Raw genomic sequence first — 21876 nt, 5'->3', positions numbered from 1 at the left:
GCTGCTCATCTGTATTCCAGGATGCTGGTGGACCTTTACCACTGTACCACTGAGAACATTATCACTTACTGCATCTCAGTGTGGTACAGCAACTTCTTCTCAGACCCAGTGGATCCCAGGAACCAGCTGCATACTATACAGCACATTTATCAGACGTAGGATGAAAGGCATCTGCCATATCAGGCATCTGCCGTTTCAGTACTTTGTGCTCTGACAGTACTTGTGAATGTAGCCAAGGTCGTTTCAGTGTTTCTTTCATGTGAGATACTGTACTTGTACTGTTCATACTATACTTAATTAGACTTGTTGAACTGATTTGCCCCATGATTCTCTAGGTTGATTATGACTCACAGCAGAAGGGATGATCTGAAATCCATGATTCCACCCATGTCTTGTGTTCCTTCTTTGAATCTATTTGGGGTCTTAATCAAGAATGAAACAAAAATGATTTTTTTTTTATGTGTTCTGTGCTGTGGCTGTCCTTAATAGCGATTCAAACAAACTGGTATCAATGTTCATGGTTTGTAAATGCCATTGGTTTTAGCTGAGAAAAGATGGTGCACCACTATCCACCCTACACTCCACAACAGCTCCTTGGCTTGACTGCTCTGCTCAGTAAGCACACTATGGCTAATTACTGTTCTGGCCTCAAAGGATGTACATACAAAATAGCTGCAGTCTCTTTGGGATCAATAGTAATTATGAAGAATATGAATACAGATGATTACTATGATGTAGACTCATTAATAGATAACATCACTGCACCAAAATGGAGTGAATTACTCTGTGGTGCCTAGGCACTGGCTGTCGCAATGCAACACTACTTCCAAGCAAGTAGTCACACCCAAGCTGAGGGGGTAAGTATTTAATTATTCAGAGATAGAGTCTGGAAAAATCTAGCATCAGTAATCAGATTTTGAGCAACAGTGTTGAACTGTGACTTTACATTTCCATGTCATCAGTAAACAGATGCTCCCAATGTTTCCAAGACTAGATTATAGATAGGGATTTGACTGTAAAGCCAGCCCAGGCAAAGACCCATGCACCCTAGAGCACCCTTACAATTAGCGCAGGAATCCTCTAAACAGCCTGTCAGAATGAATAAGTGACTGAAGTGGACTGGACGAATGTGAAATGCAAGATTAGCATTGCTCTTACATTATTTAACAGTAAAGTGCTCCCCTCACTAAAGACGTCCTCGTCTGGAGATGCAGGATATCGGTTATCTTCTTTCTTTTTTGTTTTCTCTTGGTAGAGTTTTTCCCCTAGTCAGACGATCTATCTCAACAGGGAGAGAGATCAGATATTTATTATCTTAAGACTAAAAGCATCTGCCTACAAGCTTTGACATTGAAGAGGAAAAAAACGAAATTAGATTTTGTCAGGTATTATCTGTTCCAGAGATGTATGGCAGCCCGAGGGGATTGCCAAGAGGGTAAACAACAGCAAAAAGAACAGGGAAAAAATAAACAACCCTCAGCAGTCTCTCATGAAAAATGACCCAGTAAGCTCAAATCTGGGGGGGGGGGGGGGTTGGGTGTATTTGACCACACAAAGAAAGAAAAGGATAAAGAACCATTTGAAGGCTTTACTAGGTGGTTTCCCCCTACTAACGTAAACATAAATAATGATTATTTACATATCTTAAACTGTATATAATTTACCACTGTTTTACTGGTTTCCTTATTGAAACAGAAATATAAATAAAATTCATAAAATCCCTTATAGATTTCAAACATATGCATCATCACATCTCAGATGTTTAAAGAAGCACCATCCCCACATTCTCATCGTCCCTCTTCTTACCCAGGCTCTGGGTAACTTCAAAGCCAATGACTCATGAAAGGAAAGTTTGGAGAGCAGGGAAATTTCTCCCTTCAGCTGTGTGCAGGGCCAAGCCAGTCAGTGAGCCTGTAAATATAGACTCTTGGAGGCGCTGAGGCGGGAGGAAGTGGGTTAAGGCAGTGACATGATGCATCTGAGACTGCATCAGAGGCAATTAAATGAGAAAGTGCAGAGAAATCCACACCTCTCAGAGATACCATGTGAGTCAAGATACCAGCAGACATGAAATACATTAGTCTCTGTGTGGGGGGGAAAGGAATCAGTACATTAAATCTTTCATCTTCAATTAAATCTTTTAATCACATTTTAGTGATTAAGTCTTTTAATCACATTTTAATAGAAATTGCCCACACAAAAATTCCAAAGGAAAAAAAATTCAAAAAGTATTTTGATAAATTGTACTCAGAAGGATACTGTTAATTGAAGTAAATAACACTGATGCGCAGGTAAAGACATGTCAACAGAGAGAGAAGGGATGGTAATAAAATTTAAGTCACGCTTGGCTACCTTCTGTCAGTTTGCAATTATGCAGCGCAAAATATGATAATTGGCTCAGTTTGAAAAGCCTGTTTTTCATGTTAGGATGCCAACTTTATGCCAACTACGTACAGAAAGCAATGTCCTCATGGAAATGGAGATAGAATACATTTTGTCATTACAATACAAGAGACTTGTGACGCAAATGCAAGTCACTGCTGTGCTTCTGGGAAGTCATTTGAAGAATAACACGTAATAACATAGGACCAGATATGTTATCTCCTGCAGTAAGCCTGTAACAGTAACTTGCCTAGAAACACTGCAATGAGAATATGGTAAAAATGTCTCACAATGCATTTTTGAGAAAGTAGCAGTCACAAATTTGTAAGGTTTACTATCTCTGTGATACTTAGCACTAAGGGAATCTTAATAAAACATGAATTTAATTCAGTATTAAAATGAACAGAGAATTAACAGCACATAATATTCGTTCCTGTTTTAATTGTTGAAGTAAATGGTGGGTTTATGATAAATGGTTAATAATGGTTCTAAATTAGAGCAGAGAAGAGATCCTTGATATGAACCACTATGCATTGAAATACACTAAATAATAAACTTGAGACTCTAATAGAATTTACTGTTCACTTAAATTTAAGACCCTTAATAATAAGCTTGAGACTCCATTAGAACTTACTGTTTACTTAAACTGAAGACTATCGTTTGTTAATATAAGTAAATTATGCGTTAGTTCAGGAGGACCTATTATGATCATTTTCATAATTTTCAATATCAATGTTTTGTTTTTTACTAGAATATATTTACATGTTTCAGTGTTACAAAACACATATTTTGTTCTCATACTGTACATCTCTATTACAGATTAACTCCCTCTGGCGTGTACTTTGGGCTTTGTAACTTTGCAGGCCGTTTACCTGCACAAAAAGCTATACAACAACACACCAAAGGAAAGGCGAAATACGGAAAAACGTTATAGGGCCTCTTTAAGAGAAATTAAATGTAAAGCAATTATGTTGTTTAAAATGAAGGGATAGTTCTGTGTGATTAAGGTGAGCTGCTTACTAGAAGTATTACATTAATTCAGTCCATCTTTGTGATGGTTGCTATGGTCACTGTCTTGATTTATTACCTGGAAGTACCACATAGAAACAGTTTACTCTCCAAGTATATCAGTAGAGCATGTCATGACTCTCACACAGAATATTTAGATTTATAAAGAAAACAAACTTCAGCAAGATTTGTTCTTACTGCCTTCACTGAAAAGCTGGGCTTATGCCATTATCTCCGTCATCTCCTCCAACACAGTAAACCTAATTTCTGTTTCTGCCATTTGAAGGAAGCAGTGGGTGCAAGGGGAATACCTTAACTTCCGTTTTATAAAATCAAGCCCCAGGGCTGCACCAGTGGCTGGATGCAAGCACTAATTTTGTGATACATTATTAACAAAAATCACAACATATCTCCATTCCTTTCATAAATCAGTAGATGCTCTAATGAAATCTACTGAATAAAATAACGAAGACCAACCTCTGATTTATGTAGTTGCTGCAGGGAGCTGCATACCCACTGTGGGTTACCACTTTTGAAGTAATCTCTGTGATGCAAAAATAATTATGCTGCAAAGAAAGAATGCCCCCCATGGGAATGAAGCTCAGTATCATCCCATGTGATCTGACAGGCCCCATAAATTGTTACTGGATCTTGACTAAGAGCATACAGTTGTTACAGGCATATGTCCCCCCTCCACATACACACCAGCCCTCATTACCTACTATGACCTGTAAGTAGCTATAGCATATACCCACATATAGCATATATGTACACTTGATCAATGTTTGAAAAAAAATAACCACTTTCTATATAATTGTGGTGAATCCAAAGGTGGACTAAACAACATTGCAAACATCGAATAATGCAAACTGTTGATGCAAAGTAGCAAACGCATGGTGCAGTGGCATAGCAGGAAACTATGGAGGTGGAAAAGTCAAGCAAAAAGTCAAGCAAAAGTGATGTTGGAATGAGACACTGAATAGATCACACAGTGAGTGGAACAAAGTGCCACAGCCTTCGGAACAATCCCAGACAAAGAGAAAATAACTGTAATGGACGCTAAAAGGATTTAGATGTGCTGTTGCATGCACAAACAGCACTGGACAAAAGAGAGTTTCAAAGTTGAGAAGGCGATATATTCGCCGACAGCATCTACTAAATAATGAATATCAGAATGTGAATGCCAGTATATATCAATTCAATTCAATTTAATGTAACTTATATGGCGCCAAAACAATGAAATGGCCTTAAGGCGCTTTACAGAGCCCAGTGGCTGTACCCCCTTAGTGCAAACAAAATGGCAAAAGAGGCAAAGAAAAACTGCCAGTTAATCAGGAAGAAACCTTAAGCAGAACCGTGGCATATCCACAGCGAATATAGTCTAAACTAGGAGGGGTAGAAAGAAAGAAAGTGAGCAACAATATGCGTAGGTAGATGTACTTCATGGATTCATGAGGGACAATGTTTCCACATCCATTAGCAAAGGTCACACTATAAGAGAGAAAATGTTGTTATTAGACATTAATTTCATAAACATATACATTTAGGTTTAAGCAATTAGCAATAGGTAATATGGCCACTTTATCACTGTCAATATAAGCATTAGCAATAGGATATAGAAGGAGAGGGAGAGAGAGAGGCTGCCTGGCCTGGGGTATGGGAATTGTATTTGATTAGTTTTGTTCAGTTGTGTATTCAAATTTTGGAGGACACTTCACTGAATTTCTCAGCAGGAAAAGAAAAGGTGATAAGGGAGAGTACTTTTGCTACCACAGACAAACACAGATTTCAACCTCAACCTCCCCATCTGATTTGCAGTCAATCCCTAGTGTAATTATGAACATTCTTTACTTTATTTGATTTCCAACACTTGACATGACTAGGTTGCTGTACCAAACATTAGCAGTAATTGACAAATTTGACACAAAAGACAAAGATATGGAGTTTGCAGGGTACAATGGCTTAATAACTAAAGAAACCGTGCTCACTGTTAATTTTGATAGTGTTATTGATCTTCTAAATTTTATGTTAATCCAAATTAATATAACACTATTTCTGCAGGATTAAAGACGTAATCTGTAGTAACTTGCACACCAAGTAGACAAAAATCCCAATTTTGGGGAAGATCAGTATAAAAGGGGTATATGATAGGGTCACTTTTTTTCAGTCATGCATTTTATAGAACCAACCTTTTTGTACCAACCATCATAAAGAGTTTAGTTTCCTCCACATAATTTAAGACTGGCAGAACTGTTACCACTGAACTCGCCAACTCCTACCTTAGACTTCTAGAAGAAAGATACCTAATGTTGTCCAGAAAGTACTCTGAAAATGATGAAATGTAACTCAACAGACATCCAAACTTCCAAACTCTGGCCTGAGGGGCAAATGGCATCTTCTCAAAGGACCTCTCTCTGATCCTCTCACACCAGAAGACTTAAATTGTTTGTATTCACAGCAACCCCCGTGCATTGAGCGCTATCAGATGCAACATGGTCACAGTTCAACCAATAACCATATCCTGCATTTCTGTAACACCTGTCAACTTGCTACAACCTTCCCCATTGTCACAAAGAGAACCTCAGGATGGTTGGGATTTCCAAGCTATGTCCAAACGTATATAAATGAAGGATATTCATGTTTGGTCTTGAACTGATCTTTGTAATGGAGGCAGCAGTCTGATCATGGTTTCATTCCAATCTGAAGTATCTGCTCATGGCTGTTTATGACTACAGTTTCCTTTGGAGCTGCATACCAATCAGCCTTCTGTAGGAACCTCTGACTGACCGCTAACTCTGGACAACAATTAAAGAGCTTTGCTGGGCCAAAGGCTGTTGCATAGAATGTGTTTGAAGTAGGGCTGGGCAAGTTAATGTGTTATTATCGCGTTAATTGATCAATTATTTAACACCGAAAATTATTTTATCGTGTGTTAACGCAGGTTTAATTTTTTTGCTCAAAGGCTTTTATTTTGTAAAAGTCTGCTGCGAAACCGGAAACGGATAAAACATAGATAAAGGCTAGATGTCTTGTCGTTGTGACATACCCCCCGTTCCAAAGGTCTTAAAATGCCTCCTTCCTATGGAATCAGATCAATGCCATAAATATTTTGTAATCTGTAATATAGATTTTGTATCTGTAATTTAGATTTTGTATCTGTGAAACCATCTACACTTTCAAAACCTATCTACAGATACGGATTTCAAAAACGAAATGTATCTACACTTTCAAAAACTATCTTCACTTTCAAAATCTATTTACAGATACGGATTTCAAATACAAAATGTATCTAGACTTTCAAAAACTATCTATGCTTTCAAAATCTATCTGCAGATATGGATTTCAGTTACGGATTTCAGTTACGCATTACCGATACGGAAACGGATACGGATTTCAAGTACGAGTTACGGATTTCTGTTACGAATTACAAAATCTTGTTGGCACTGTCTTTACTTCCTTTCTAAAGAGCCAATCAGCGCTTTTGGCAGATTTTCTAAAGCGCCAATCAACACATTGTATCCTGTACTGACTAGCCAATCAGCGCTAGCTTGCTGGGAAAGTTGAGTGAAACGGTGTATGCAGCAGTCATGGATCTGAGACCGAGAAATGGCACAAGTAAGAAGTCCTATATTTGGAGTTGTTAATAAAGTCATTGTAAAACGCACAATCATAGTCAGTGGTTTTCACTACACACTTCGTTCCACCTGTTTCAAAGATCCTTGACGTTGTATGGAAGATATTAGGATCTGCTTTGGTAGCTAACGAAAGCTAACGTTAGCATTTTCGTGACCGATCTCCTATTCACATTTAATTAAGTTAACCATGAACAGTATTCATATGACCCATTATCACGATGAGAACATTTAACAGACAGACTGCTATTGTCTTGTTCTCCAGACACATGCAAAGTGATGGTGGGGGTATACCGTTAAGTGCATATGCATCCTCAACAGCTGGATAATGATCAGCCTGATTTCACCTTGCAATGTCATTTTCGTTTCTTTTCATGGCACTTTGGGGTAGGCTATTTGTAACCATTTTCTGAAGTCCTTGAAAACGTTTTATTGTGTATTTTTTGTGGAAGCGAGTTTTCTAGCGTCTCAGTGGAAGAGATATATGAGGCAGCGAGCTGGAGTTCTCGCCACACTTTCATTAGTTTCTATTTGTTAGATGTGGCTGAGACCAATTTCTTAGTTACAATGCGTTCTGCAGCCAAGTGATCTCTGAATCGCCAGAGCCTATAAGATTAACTAAATAGTACAGGTGTTCATCAGCCCTTTGGGCCAGACATAAGGCACGCTTGTTTAACTTCCCCCACGGCGTTCGTACACCGAATTGTATTCAAACCGTGCAGGGGAGACCCCAGATCTCTCCCTAGGCTGAGCGGTGGCAGATTTAGGTTATAACTATTGAATAATGAGCGGGCCAGCAGTTGCCAGCAAGCTAGCGCTGATTGGCTAGTCAGTATAGGATACAATGTGTTGATTGGCGCTTTAGAAAATCTGCCAAAAGCGCTGATTGGCTCTTTAGAAAGGCTGTAAAAACAGTGCCAAAAAGATTTTGTAATTCGTAACAGAAATCCGTATCCCTATCCGTAATGCGTAACTGAAATCTGTATCTGCAGATAGATTTTGAAAGTGAAGATAGTTTTTGAAAATGTAGATCGTTTTTGAAAGTGTAGATAGTTTTTGAAAGTGTAGATATATTTCGTATTTGAAATCTGTATCTGTAAATACATTTTGAAAGTGAAGATAGTTTTTGAAAGTGTAGATACATTTCGTATTTGAAATCCGTATCTGTAGATAGGTTTTGAAAGTGTAGATGGTTTCACAGATACTAAATCTATGTTACAGATACAAAATCTATATTACAGATTACAAAATATTTATGGCATTGATCTGATTCCATACCTTCCTTCCTTCCTTCCTATCAAGAGAGCAAGGAGTGTCCCATTGTGCTTAAACCTTCAGTTCCGCTTTAGTCAGAGTCCTTGAAATACGTCACATAATGGTCGTTTTTCAAGAGAGGGTCTGAGCTTCCTTGATGCCCTAATGGCGGCATTTATTTCCCATAACTCTGTGCGCCATTCCCAACCGGAGCTTTTCGTTTTATTTCGAAAACAATGGCGGACATAATGGTTACGGTGGCTATGATAGCAGAGTCAGAAGACCACAAGGCTACAGACCGTAAATGTAAATATCAGCAGTAATTAAACAACTGTACTGATATTAAATGTACTAATAACATGCCATTCTCAAATTAAAGCCAGTGACATGAGTATTTTGGTGGTTATTCACGATGTATACCGACAGTTAGCATACCTAGCTAGCCTAGCTTGGTAGCATTACCATTGGTTCTGAATGGCAGTTATGCTAAGCAGCTGGCTATCCCGTTACAAAGGGCTATTTCACCACCCGGGAATAGCCCGTTGGTGCACTTTTAATCGGACACTTTTCGCTTGACTAGCGGGGGGAATTATGCCGTGATTGATTAACAAAGAATTGTCTGAATTCGTTAGGGAGGTATACGTTAGCCATGTCGATGTCAGTAGCTTATTATGATTGCTCGCTTGCTAACGACGTTATCAAGCAGATACGTACACACAGCTTGATGACGCCACATCCTCTCTGATTAGAGTGTACCGAATGTTGAAAATGAACGGTCTTTTGATCTCTCGTCTCCTGACTGGACATCGAGGAGTCGAGGAGTCAAGGAGTCAAGAGGAGGAGTCAAGAGAGCTCTCTTAGAATTGGAACGGGGGGATAGATAGACCTAGACTGCGTCAGCCAGTTGGCGAGGCTATAAACGTCGCCGCCATGTTGAATCGGGACCACCTGGCCGGTAAACTAACGCAAGAATGGTGGAGCTGCATTTTTTCTGGATAAAAAGCACGTTTACATTTCTCAACCGATTTCACTGAGTAATTTTTATATTCAAGGGTTTATGATTGACGTGAAGTTCCCCAAAAAGTTTTGTCTCCACGTTACTTGTAATCGCGATAGTAAGGCTATAATTGCTATAGACATATCAACATGTGCATATGTTTATGATAATCGCTGCTAGACGTTCACTTTTCTTGTGCTCCCACAGCTCGTGCACTTTGAAAATACTAAGAAGAATTCTAAACTATCGAAATCATGCATTTTTATCGATGCCCAGCCCTAGTTTGAGGATAAAACCCAGATATCTAGATAGCCTTCCTGTTCTTTTGCAACTCTCCTCTTAATCTATTTTCATGCTTTCTCATTGCTGCTGCTTCTCTTCTAGTTCTATTATTCTCTCCATCTTTTGACCCTCTCTCTGTCTCGCATCTCTCTTATTTGGGTTTATTTTGTTTGCATTTGATGCCTTCATGGTTTATCAGGTTAATTCGGTTATCCAACCTGTTCATTCAATTGTTATTTTTTACAGTTGTAAACATGTTACTTTCAGTTTGACTTATACTTGTAACATTTAAGGTTACCTACCGTTATTCATTAACCATTCATTTAACTCCTGCCAACACCATGCCATTTCTGTGCCACTAGCTTACAGTATATACTGCTTTAAGGGGGTCATTTTATCATTTTTCATGGATTCAGATTAATCGTACATTTATGCAATATTCACCACTCTATTGCCTTCATCTGTTCCATACATGTTACACACGCTAACGCCTTCAAGCCTGGTGTTTTCCCATCGATTTTGGTAACATTTTTGGCGGTCTTGCACCGGTGAACTCATTTGATTTGTATTCACCTCCACCTCTAGCAGGGAAAGCATGTTGTATTCATAAGGTGTAAGGCATGAAGCGCATGAATACATTAATGTGCATTCAGACATCACTAGATGCATTATCAATTAGGGTGTTTGGTTTCAGATACAGACTGTGACTCAGACTGTGACTGTATAATTTAACAGCAGTCCTTGATTACATCCTACCTAGTTTCTGGCATGTATTTAACACCATTACTGTCAAAGATACCTATGATACACTCTTTGGCAGATTGACTGGGGAATCTGCATAAATGAGCATTGGTGTTTCTCATGCAGCGCACACCACTGGAGGATAATATCCATGATGATTGATGTACTGGAGTCAAAGATGACTTTGTCAGACACTCTCAGTGGGCAGGCCTTTGCTTCTGGTGGTGGCTCTGTTGATGTGAGAGGTGGAGATCCACAGGCATGGTATATGGATATTGTGCTGCAGGACAGAAAGAAATAGCCTTTAGTCTCACTCTGGCATCAGACATGCTTTCAATCTGGTTGCAATCATAACAGCATGGACAAAAAACAAAAACACTGTGTACACAGGAGATTGGGGGGAAGGACCTTTTCCCTCAAATGCAAATCCCCATAAATGTTCTGTCCTTTCTTGATCATGATCAAATTCAACAAGTAAAGACCTGGGAGATATGAATATATTCTGCCACAAAACCACTGGTCAAATTATATTAAATCCACACCTTAGACAACTAAACTTTCAAATGCCACCATAGATATGCCAGCCAACGTTGTTTCTTGGATATGATGAAGTAATCACATGGTTTTCAGTCATGCCAGAGTGGTAATGAGAGCCCAACTCTTAAAATAGGCCTAGAGTAATTGTCTAAAATAATAACAATAATAATATATGATATGATGTTAATAAAAAAAACTTTATTTGTAAAAAAAAACCTTTAATACAAAGCAATGAAGCTCAAAGTGCTTAACAGCAAAGCAATTTTGTGCACAAAGAAATTACATGCACAGTAATCCACATAAAATTAGACATCAAAATAAACATAAAAACTGGGATAGAGTGCATAAAGATATATATGATAACATATTTGAAATATCTCCATCTACTCCTTCATATTCAATTTATCCCCAACTTTCTGTAACATTTCTGTCTTCTTTCAATTTATCCCCAACTTTCAAATGCCACCACAGATATGGCAGCCAACGTTGTTAGCAAATCTCACATACATTAGGCATTTGGCATCATATTATTGTTTTTGCATTTTACTGTATTATATGCCTTCATTCACTCTATAATATGCGATTGACCTCTTTTTTCATGTCAAAAGTCAATACTAAAATCCTGAAATAGTAGTGCACGTAAAGGAGTCGGGCCCAGGGCTAAGAGGAGCTCCAGTGTGGAATAGAATAGAGTTGGTTATGAAACCCATGAATCAGATCCTTAACAGGATTTTTTCGACTGAGACGTGGAACCACGTCTGTAATGCAAATGTGTCAAACCTTTTGTCAAAGGCTTTCCTTTCGCTTGTGCCTCCACAAAATAATATGATGATTCAATAAATGTATGTACTTTTTCATTGTGAGTCATATATTATTCTTACTCAATGATATACATCTGACAATCTACTGTTTGTTCTCCATGATATTCATGCATGTGACTTGTGAAATATCTCCTGATCAAATAGCACCTCTACTGGTTAGGCAACATAGCAGCATACACAAGAAAAGTAGTATTTCATGTTCATCCACATTTTGGGCTATAGTTATGTGCAGATACTATGCTATTTTGATGTATGAATATATGGCCCTTATGTTGCTGCACACAAAGAAAGATAAAGAGTAGCATTTCATTTTTTGGTGGAGAAAAGCATCAGATTATTGTAAAAACAATGCATCCTGCCTACAGGGTGTATTTGTGGTAGCGAGTGAGGTGTGTTGTAGGAAAATCAGTCGTGATCCTGGGGTTCAGCCACACAGAAAAAGGGTGAAAGCCAAGCGGATGTGGTTATTTGGGTTGTATTAGCAATCAACAAGAGCGGCAGCAGCCCTCTCGCCAGGCAGTAGTAATTGTTCAATCTTGTGATTGTTTAGCAGCTGCAATCCCCCAGGGGTTCAGAAAAAAGCCTTCACTCTCATATACACACTACCCATGCCAAGAAGGAGGAGGTTTGGCACGAAATCTGCGCTGGGAAGAAAACTACTCCATCTCAAGTACTAGGAGGGTTGAGAGAAGGCATATTAACAAGTGTAAATATTTTCCTTAGACACGACAAAACCCAAGGCTTTAAAAAAAAGTTTAACAGCAAAGACATAGCTAAATATACAGCTGTGCTCTGCTCTCTTTTGATTACTAACAGATCGCCATGCCAATTCGTGATGTTGATGCCGTATATCGTGCATGTGGCAAATACACACTCCTTAATCTTCTAACAGCTTTTCATACCCATGTGTGACACAAGTGAGTCTGCAAAGTTATGATAAAGTGAATTTGCACCCTGATCAGCATCCCTTTCTCTCTCCAGCATGTCTTTGGCATTGCAGCACGCACTGCAGTAAGAGATATGTTTACTTGACCCAATATCTTCCTTTGATATGTAAAAATATCATGCTCTCAAATGAGCATGATTTCATAATTCAGCACGCGGTACATTTTTTAAAGACTCCCTGTTCCATAGCTATTTGAAATCACTTGTTGTCAGATGCTGACCTACATATCTCAAAGATATTTCAACCTTTTTCACATGAATTCAAGGATTCAGTTACTCTCTCACATCTCTCTTATCTCTCTACCTCCTCTTTCTCTCTCTCTCTCTCTCTTCTCTTTCTCTCTCTCTCTCTCTCTCTCTGTTGCAGACTCCTTTCCTCTATACACAGAATGATTCAGTTTCTCTCTCTCATCTCTCTCTCTTCTCTCTCTATCTCCTCTCTCTCTATCTCTTTCTCTCTCTCTCTCTCTGTTGCAGACTCTTTTCCTCTATACGCAGAATGATGCAAGATGTGCCCACCTCGCCCTAAAGCAAACCTTTTCAAAACCCACTTCGATTCAGCCCACTTAAAAGCAGCATTATTGATCTGTTCCTGTGTGCAGGCTCCCTTGTGGCATGAGTCATGCAGTAGTCGGCCTTGGGTTTGCCACTGGGGATTGAGGGAGTCTGTCTGACAGACTTGACCTCTTTGGTGCTGGACCACACAGCTTTCTTCCCCTAGCTGCACTATGCTATTAAGGAAGGGAATGGAAAATATCTTAAGAAAACAAATAAATAATAAAATGTCACCTCACATCAGTCTTATTCGTGCAGCTTCTCCTGCTCTTACCACCACCACAAGATCACCCTGAGTTTCTGAGCAGCCTGCTCTATTTGACGAGTGAAGAAATGGATACGCACACACACACTTCTAAAGGTCATCAGCAAAGCTGAATAGGGCTAGAAGAAATTGCAGAAGTTGTGATCCTTGAGACTTTTTTAAGCTTTACCCACCTCAGCAAACCCTCTCAAACTCCACACGGTTTGGCATATCATTCATTTTGTAATCTTCAGACATAATCAAGTCTTAAGTCTAAATCCAACTTCCTTGATGCCTCACAGGACAGCCTTCACGAAACACATACATGAGAAGAAAAGAGATAAGGATGACCTCTTATTTTTTAACGTGCAGCTGGGCTTGTGCTGAAATGCAATGGGCCCAACAGCAATCCATCTCTGATACATTTCATTCCACAAGGACTGTACCAACAAGGATATTTAAATGTTATTTACATAATGTGTGGCAGGCACCTCAGTGACCTCAGACGAATGGAGCAATGGCAGACAGGCTTATGATAATTACACAATCAGTCAAGCCACAAAGGGAAACTCTAATTAAGGAGCCCCGACCCCTAGTGCCCTACCGGCTGCCCAGAGACGTCAATTCCAAATAAGTTGCCAGTGGCTTTATGATTTGTTTGGGGCTCTGGAGCCATGATGGAATGGCAGACTCTTTGTTGCTGTGAGTCGGCCTCGCCAGCATGTTGCACCTGGCATGAAAGAGGGTCTCTTTCATCCCCGCCTCCACAAATTGGTGGCTGCAGTCTCATTGAAAACCTAATCATGTAATTTTCCTCCTTGCTTTGGCAGCCTTGATAGCAGGCATCTGTAGGTCTACAGTCACAATGTGGAGGCATGGGGAAATGGTGGAGCACCTGGGGTTTATTGTCCCTCCCCCAGACTTGCCGATTTTAGACACAGGGCCACAAAAGCTGCACTCTGGGGTGCTGACAAATGGTTCTGTGACACAAACAAGTCAGCCAGGAGAGACCTTGAGCTGTTTTTCCAGACCATCTCTTGCCTCCCATTTCCAGTCAGAATTCTGAATGACGGCCTGCTTGTCATCATTTCAGGATGACTGAGGATTGGCTACTGTATGGTCTGTCATATCAATGTGTGATTATTAAAAGCAGTTACGGGGGTTCATCAGACATCAGCAATCAGAAATGAAACGTCTACCTCAACCCATTGCTCTATTGACGCTAGACAGATTAAACAGATATTCAGTAGGTCAAACTCTAATTTGCAGTAATTATTGATAATTTAATTTGGATGGAGATATCATTCTTGTGATTTACATTTTAATACAATGCACATGTTTTTCTTCTTCTTGTAAACAGTATTGGGAAAAGGTCATGTTTAATTAGACTTCAAGGCTTATCGTGCCTGCCCTCTACACAATTAAGCAATAAACTGTTCTGAGGCATCCTCTCAGCCCTAGTGACAATAACGTAATAGGCTAAGGTACGGGGGGGTCTTGGAGAACTAGAAGCGTCCCTTAACTGCCTGTCAGTAATAACCCCTAATCTGTCTGGACCAGCCCCCCTCATTTCCCTCTATGATCCTTTTTCTAATTGTTTCAATTAACCAAATCAGTTTCACCCCACATCATCACTGTTAACAAAAGCCATCATTGAATCCTGTCACAAACAGAAATAGGATAAACAGACAGTCATGCAGAGAAAGTCTACTAGTTTTTTTTTTTTTTTTTTTACATTAACATGCAGTAAACTGGCAATGGCCAGGTTCTTTCATTTCAATGGCAATAAGCACCAAACATAAAAACAGTGGAACACAAATCAAAAATAGATAAACATAATACAATAACAATACAATAACAATGCAAATATAAATTTGCAATTGTGCTTTAAAGGGGGTTACAGGCCTTGGGCTCTGGGAAAATGCTTTGAGTTGTCATCCAACATTTTAATGCGAATTGTGACCATTCTTTCAGGAAATGCTTGAAATGTACCACAATTTATCAAAGTCATATAAAACATCGATTCGCTAGAGGGGGTGGATTAATACTAGATTTGCATAGGGTACAGGGTCAATTTTCATAAAAACACTTCCAATATATGAATTAGTTGGATGGAAACTCAGATCATGTCTATTGGTAATGGCTCTATCTAAATCAAAACCAATTTAAACGAATTGAAGCATGGTCATAAAAATGCATGTCCAACTATGTGTAAAACTGTTACAAATCCTGATTGTGGAAAGATGTCTGTGAGGGGGAATCTACGTTTCATTGATGGCATTGATGTGCAAGATGGCTGTTCTCCTTCCAAAGGCTGTATTATAGTACACAGGTCAAATGTTCAATTCATTGTGCTATTGTTTGGGTACATCCAACAGCAGCCAATCCTCTTGCTGTCACATGCATGTACTCATACCCAACAATCTAAGCTAACCAGTAGCAACTGCCTAACCATCCTTAGCAGCATAAAGCAACAGCAACACACAACTGGTTGGTGACAGCCACAACACACGCTGCATGCTGTACCCTAGATCTGTAAATACCCTCCTACACAGTACACCACCATGTAATGTCTGCAGCCCACCTGCTAAAGACAACATGACTGCCCAACTGTAAAACGTGGGCAGCAGGATATAGCAACAATTACAAAGCTGTCCTTGTGAGCATTTCACTGGGTTTTTAAAGCAGGCACCTTCCTTCAACAGTGTTTTGTTGAATAAGGCCCACGACACCTCCAGAAGGCTCAACAGTGTTGTCTATTGTCCCAGACCCACTCCTCTCCATATTCATGTTGGGTTAGGACACATGCCACTACCAGAGACAAGATTTCACATCTTTGACATATCTCAGTGTCAAGATTTATTCACAACCTAAAGTAATCTGGATGCGCCACAACCACTGGCTTGCTTTTTCAGCAGCCCAAGACAAACTCCTTTAAAGCTCCTTTGATTAAACCCAAATCCAACAGTGTTGTGGTTGATTTAGCTACAAAGCCTCTAACACCTATCTCCATTGGTCTTGTGTGTGCTTGCCAATCTCGTTCCTTTACTTCCACTACCAGTTCCAAATACCTTAGCTTCTTCCTTTCAAATTCACCGTCCTCAATCGCATGTTCAAAAGGAATCGTTAACTCATTATAGTACACAAAATGCTCATACTCAGAATACAACTCCATGTCTGGTCTCAGTCACAACAATACTCGTTTATTCTCAAACAAAAAGGCAGATGATTTTAAAGCCTGATAATGTCCACCATGGGTTAGGCTAGTTTTACACCCAGACAGAATTTCACAAACTTAAATGGATCCTTGTAGAATGCAATCCTAGCTTGTTCCTTCTTCTTCCTTCTTCGCCTGAGGAACTCAGCCTTAACATAGCCAGTCTACTCTCTACCTCTAAACTAATACCTTCTATCTGTTCACCACCTGCTTGTTTCCATTGCTTCTTCAGCTGCCTCCTTTCATAAATCAGCCTTTCTATTTCAACCTGTCTCTTTACTTGGCTTGACCTTGCTTTTCCTTCCTAGCTTTCTGACCAACCGCCATAATTATAGATGACCTCACCCATGCAATTCACCTTTCAATCTTTCTTAAATTCCATTTAAATCATCACGGATGCAATTCCATTCCTTGACTTCAGAGGCCCCTCCATCCACATATACAAACCTGAAGAGCTTTCCCCAAACTGTCTGTATCCATGTGCATCCCCTTTCCTGTAGTGGAAGCCATGCCAAATCCACATGGTCTGTCAGTGAGTCAACTGCCTGCTCCTTAACTCAGATAAAACAGCTTGTAGGCCCTAAACAATTTAGGTAATCAGGTAATTGGTGTCATTATCAACCAAGACCTCCTACTTGACTAAAAAACTAGACGTAACGCAAAGCGTTACAAAATATGACCGCCGAACTGTTCAGTAGGTTTTAACACAGAATGAGTCATGGTTGTCAGTGTGTTTGTGTGTTTTTATGTGTTTTGTGTGTGTACATTGGTTTGTGTTTCATTTTTATGTATTAAAGGAATTATTTGTGATAGATTTTGATGATTTGGTAATGTTATGTTTTGTGTACTACTTTTTTGTGGATTGTTTTGGTATATTTTTCTTTTGCAATGTAGTTTGTTAAAACAGGTCACATAAAGAGGTGTGGAAACAAAGTGAAGTTTCCAACCACCAACAGGTGGCGCTATAGGTGATATAAGTCAGGCATATGTACGGGTTCGGGCCAGCAAGACATTTTCTCTGGATCAAACAATGTTCGCAAGAGTTATAAGAGACTTTGGGCCTGATTTACTAAGATTGCGACCGCTGCTTAATCTGCGGTCGCACATTAACGCACAGTGTTTTTGCGCATTTTCCGTGGTATTTATCAAACCAGATCTGCGCTGGGCAATCTGTGCTTACACCGCCCTTTAAAGGGCCTGATTTACTTATATTGATTTGCGAGCGCAGCTTAATCTGCGCCTTTGCCAGGCGCAAATTAACGCACGGTGTTTCCCCGCATTTTCTGTGATATTTATCAAGCCAGATTCTGTTTCGGTAAACGTGTTCGTGGATTGAAGGTGGGACTGTTTGCATGTGGGTGCGATCAATGGCTCCGATTACGTTCGGAAAGTTTAATTTCAGCTATCGTAGTGGGGAAATGTATATTGACTAGTGCGCTGTAGCAATGCGTCGAGCACCTGGGTGAATATTTGGCTGAGTGAAGGCTGAGATATACCAACTGCAGATGCTATAACTGTTTGAAATTATTCGGAGGCCAATATTTGCAAATGTTGCCAGAGGTTTAACACCTGATGGAATGGAATGTGATCGCTGGGTGGAGGGTTCGATGTCGTCTCTGATCTGGTCCAGCTCTTATAACTGCTGCCATATCAAAGTTTTCAGACTCAATGGAAATGCGCTTCCTGGTTAAGACGTGCTTTTATGAGGCGGAGAATTAGCCCGCAAATCAGAGACGTGCGCTCGCCAGGCAGTTTAGTAAATACCACGCAATACATCATTAGGCGCACTCCTCCCATTAAATAGCGCTTCACGCCCACGTTACCACCCACGTTTCCGTGCCATCCCACCTGTTGGCAGGTACACAACCTCAAAGCGTTAATATGCGACTCTACTCAAATGCGCCCCCTTAGTAAATACCGTTTTATGTTTACGACCACTATTTTACGCCAGAAATGGGCGCAATCCTGTTAGTAAATCAGGCCCTTTGTGTTTTGTGGCAAGCACTGGCAAGTTGGCAAAGTTTGAGGGTCTGCCACGCCCACACCTTCCGACTAATGAGAAAATCCAATATAACTTTTAGTCACCCATGGCTGAAGAGTAACCTGACCACATTTCAAGGCGTTACCATTCAATTTGTCGGAGGAGTTCGATCAGATGCGAGGTGTGAAAACGCCGTCAAAACGCATCTTCCACTCAAAATGGCCGACTTCCTGTGGACCTGCCACCCAAGCATGATGTAGACGTGTACCGAATTCCATCAAGCTACACCAAAATAACCCCAATGCACAGGGTTTTTTGCAATGTTCTAGGGGGCGCTACAGAGCCATTTTGCAAAAACTCTACCGAAGATGGACGGTTACATGCTTGATGTCCCTGGCAAATTTGGTAATTTTCCGAGCACTTTGACATATATTCGATTAAAACACCTAATTTTTGCTTTTTCATTTTTATCTAGGTGGCGCTATACATGTAATGACTGGTTATGGTATGAGTTGACATGGCCCCTTGTCACAAACATACAAGAACAATTTGGCCCTCCAAGGCCCTACGGTTCTCGGGATATTCGAAGAAAACTGTGTCGTGCCACCTACAGGCCAGTTGGTGTATAATCATAAATCAATTTATTGCATGCCCCCCCGTGAACGGAATTCCACGAAACTTAACGTGCAGTCAGAAAGTGTCATAATGATCCCACACCTCCGATTTCGTGCAGTTCTAACCTTGTCAACTTACAATTAAAATGTTTTACCACACTCGACACTTTTCATTTGTAACTAGGTGGCGCTATACATGAAATAAGTGGTAGTGGAATGGTTGACGTGGCCTCTTAAGACCACCATACAAAAAAAATGTGGTCCTCCTAAGCCCTACGGTTTTCGACTTATTCACAGAACAATGGTTCCACGCTCATCTAGTGGGGCTACATGCCCACCAAATTTGGTGCACCTCGGTGTTTCAGTGTCCCGGGAATCTTTGACAGAAAATCGACTGTCGCGCGGCGGTCATAATAAAACAGATCTCAAAGACATCATTTTGGCACAATATTGCCAAATTCAGAAAAGTCCTATCCCATCAAGATGCAGAAAAACAAATCCACACTTGTATTACGTCGCACCTAGATTACTGCTATGCTCTCCTGTCTGGGTATAGCAACAACTCAATAAAGAGCCTCCGGCTTATACAGAACTTAAAAATACTGTACTTGTATTGTACTTGCTTCTCTGCACTGGCTTCATGCTAAAAGTAGAATTGATTTCAAAGTACTCCTTCTAACATAAATGCCCTAAATGGCCTAGCTCCAAATTGCCTCAAGGAATTAGTTGTCCCCCTATTGCCAACCAAGATCACTTTGTTCCCAGAGCGCAGGTCTCCATGTAATTCCAGAAATATCAAAAAGCACAATAGGAGGCAGAGCCTTCAGGTATCGAGCCCCCCTCCTGTGGAATAATCTTCCTGCTTCCATTGAAGATGCAGACACCCTTTCCATATTCAAATTGAGACTAAAGACATTTCTCTTTAGTGCATCCCATATTCATGAATAATGCATAAAAAACCCGTCACCTGTCGTAACATTCTTCACTTCTACTTGCAGACCATGTTGTTGTGTTAAGCAGGAGTAGGACAGTGCGTGTTGTATTATGAAGGATTGCCTTTACGGATTCCAGTGTAAAGTCTTGATCTGATTTCTTCTCTGAAAGCCAGTGTAAGGTCTTGATCTGATTTCTTCTCTGAAAGCCAGTGTAAGGTCTTGATCTGATTTCTTCTCTGGAAGCCAGTGTAAGGTCTTGATCTGATTTCTTATCTGGAAGCCAGTGTAAGGTCTTGATCTGATTTCTTCCCTGTGTAGTAATATTAATCAGGGTCCTTTCTCCACTCTTCAAACCTACTGAGCCCTTCTCCTCCTCCTATCATATCTACCTTTCCATTTGTATCTGTTCTTTCCCCTCCCCATAGTTTACTTCGGGCATTAAAGTCATCTGATACGATTTAATATTCTCTAACATCTGACATGGATTGTAGTAACTAATGACCACTAACAATCTCTCCATAAGCCACACATGAACTGCAAGGTCAGCCCCTACATCCAGGATTCTATATTGAAGATCTCTTAATAAATGCTGCACACCCACCTCCTCCTGTTTCCGGCTATAAAAGTACTAGTTTCCTTTTGTACACTGTGATCTTATCATCTCTTTCATGTTTCCTATTGCTAACAGATGGCAGAGGCATACCAAATTCCCTTCTGTCCATAACATTTTGTCTATAGGACACCCTCTGCTCTACTCTCACCTTTTGCACTTCTATTGCTTGTGCCATTACTGCACGACCCTTAAAAGCTACATTGTGTGCTCCCCCGCAGTTACAACTGTGTGGCTCTGCATCCTTCCCACATTTCCTATAGTCGTGGTAACCTCTGAATTTAGCACATCTCCCTTTGCACCTTGAAGCCACATGTCCTCTGGCAATTGTAACATCTTAATGGTTTGGAAAGGCAAGCCTTCACAAAGTAGCTCATGAACCATATAAACACCCCTTTGGGAAGTACTTAACAATCACACTCTTTTAACACTGACTTTGTTTTCTTTCTTTTCGTTTCTAAATAAGTACAATCTGCTTGCTTTCATCACTACTGCTCCTCTTATAATGCCCTTAATCTCTTCTCTTTTTATCTCTAAGGCGCCCATGAAATCACCCCTCTATTTCCTACCCATTCTCCATGAACTTCCCTCTTATTTTAATATCCCTTTCCTTTTTGAGTTCATTAATATATCACATTTCAAGCAAGATCATTGCAGATCTCACAGCAGATTTTTAATAATGGAAGTGAATTTGGCCTACCATCTTAACTCCCCCTTCCTCCCTAAATTGCAAGATCCCTTTAAATCTTTCTTCATTCAATCTACGGCTCCCTTGAACTCCTTTGTAAAACAAACCTGGATTGCTGCTGCCACCTGCCATCCTTCTCCTTTCTGCTTTTTTAGAAAATAAATCAATCAGATCCATGTTTTCCTCTACCTCGTACGTTGTGTCTTGTTATAACCCTTAACACTGCTGATATTATCCTTCAAAAAAACATCTTTGCTCTTATGTCAGTATGTCATGACTTTCCCTTTTAAGTTTTTTATAAACCGCTGAAACATTTTAAAAGCCTTTCATCTGTCATTAACATTTATGAATCAGTCACCCCATAAAACCAATATTACAAGCTGATCACATAGACACAAAAAACAGTACTGGAAGACATAATTGGAGACAATAT

Source organism: Sprattus sprattus (assembly GCF_963457725.1).
Source record: "Sprattus sprattus genome assembly, chromosome: 10".
NCBI lineage: Eukaryota > Metazoa > Chordata > Actinopteri > Clupeiformes > Clupeidae > Sprattus > Sprattus sprattus.
The sequence above is the reverse complement of the archived record's forward strand: the minus strand, read 5'-3'. Positions refer to the sequence as shown.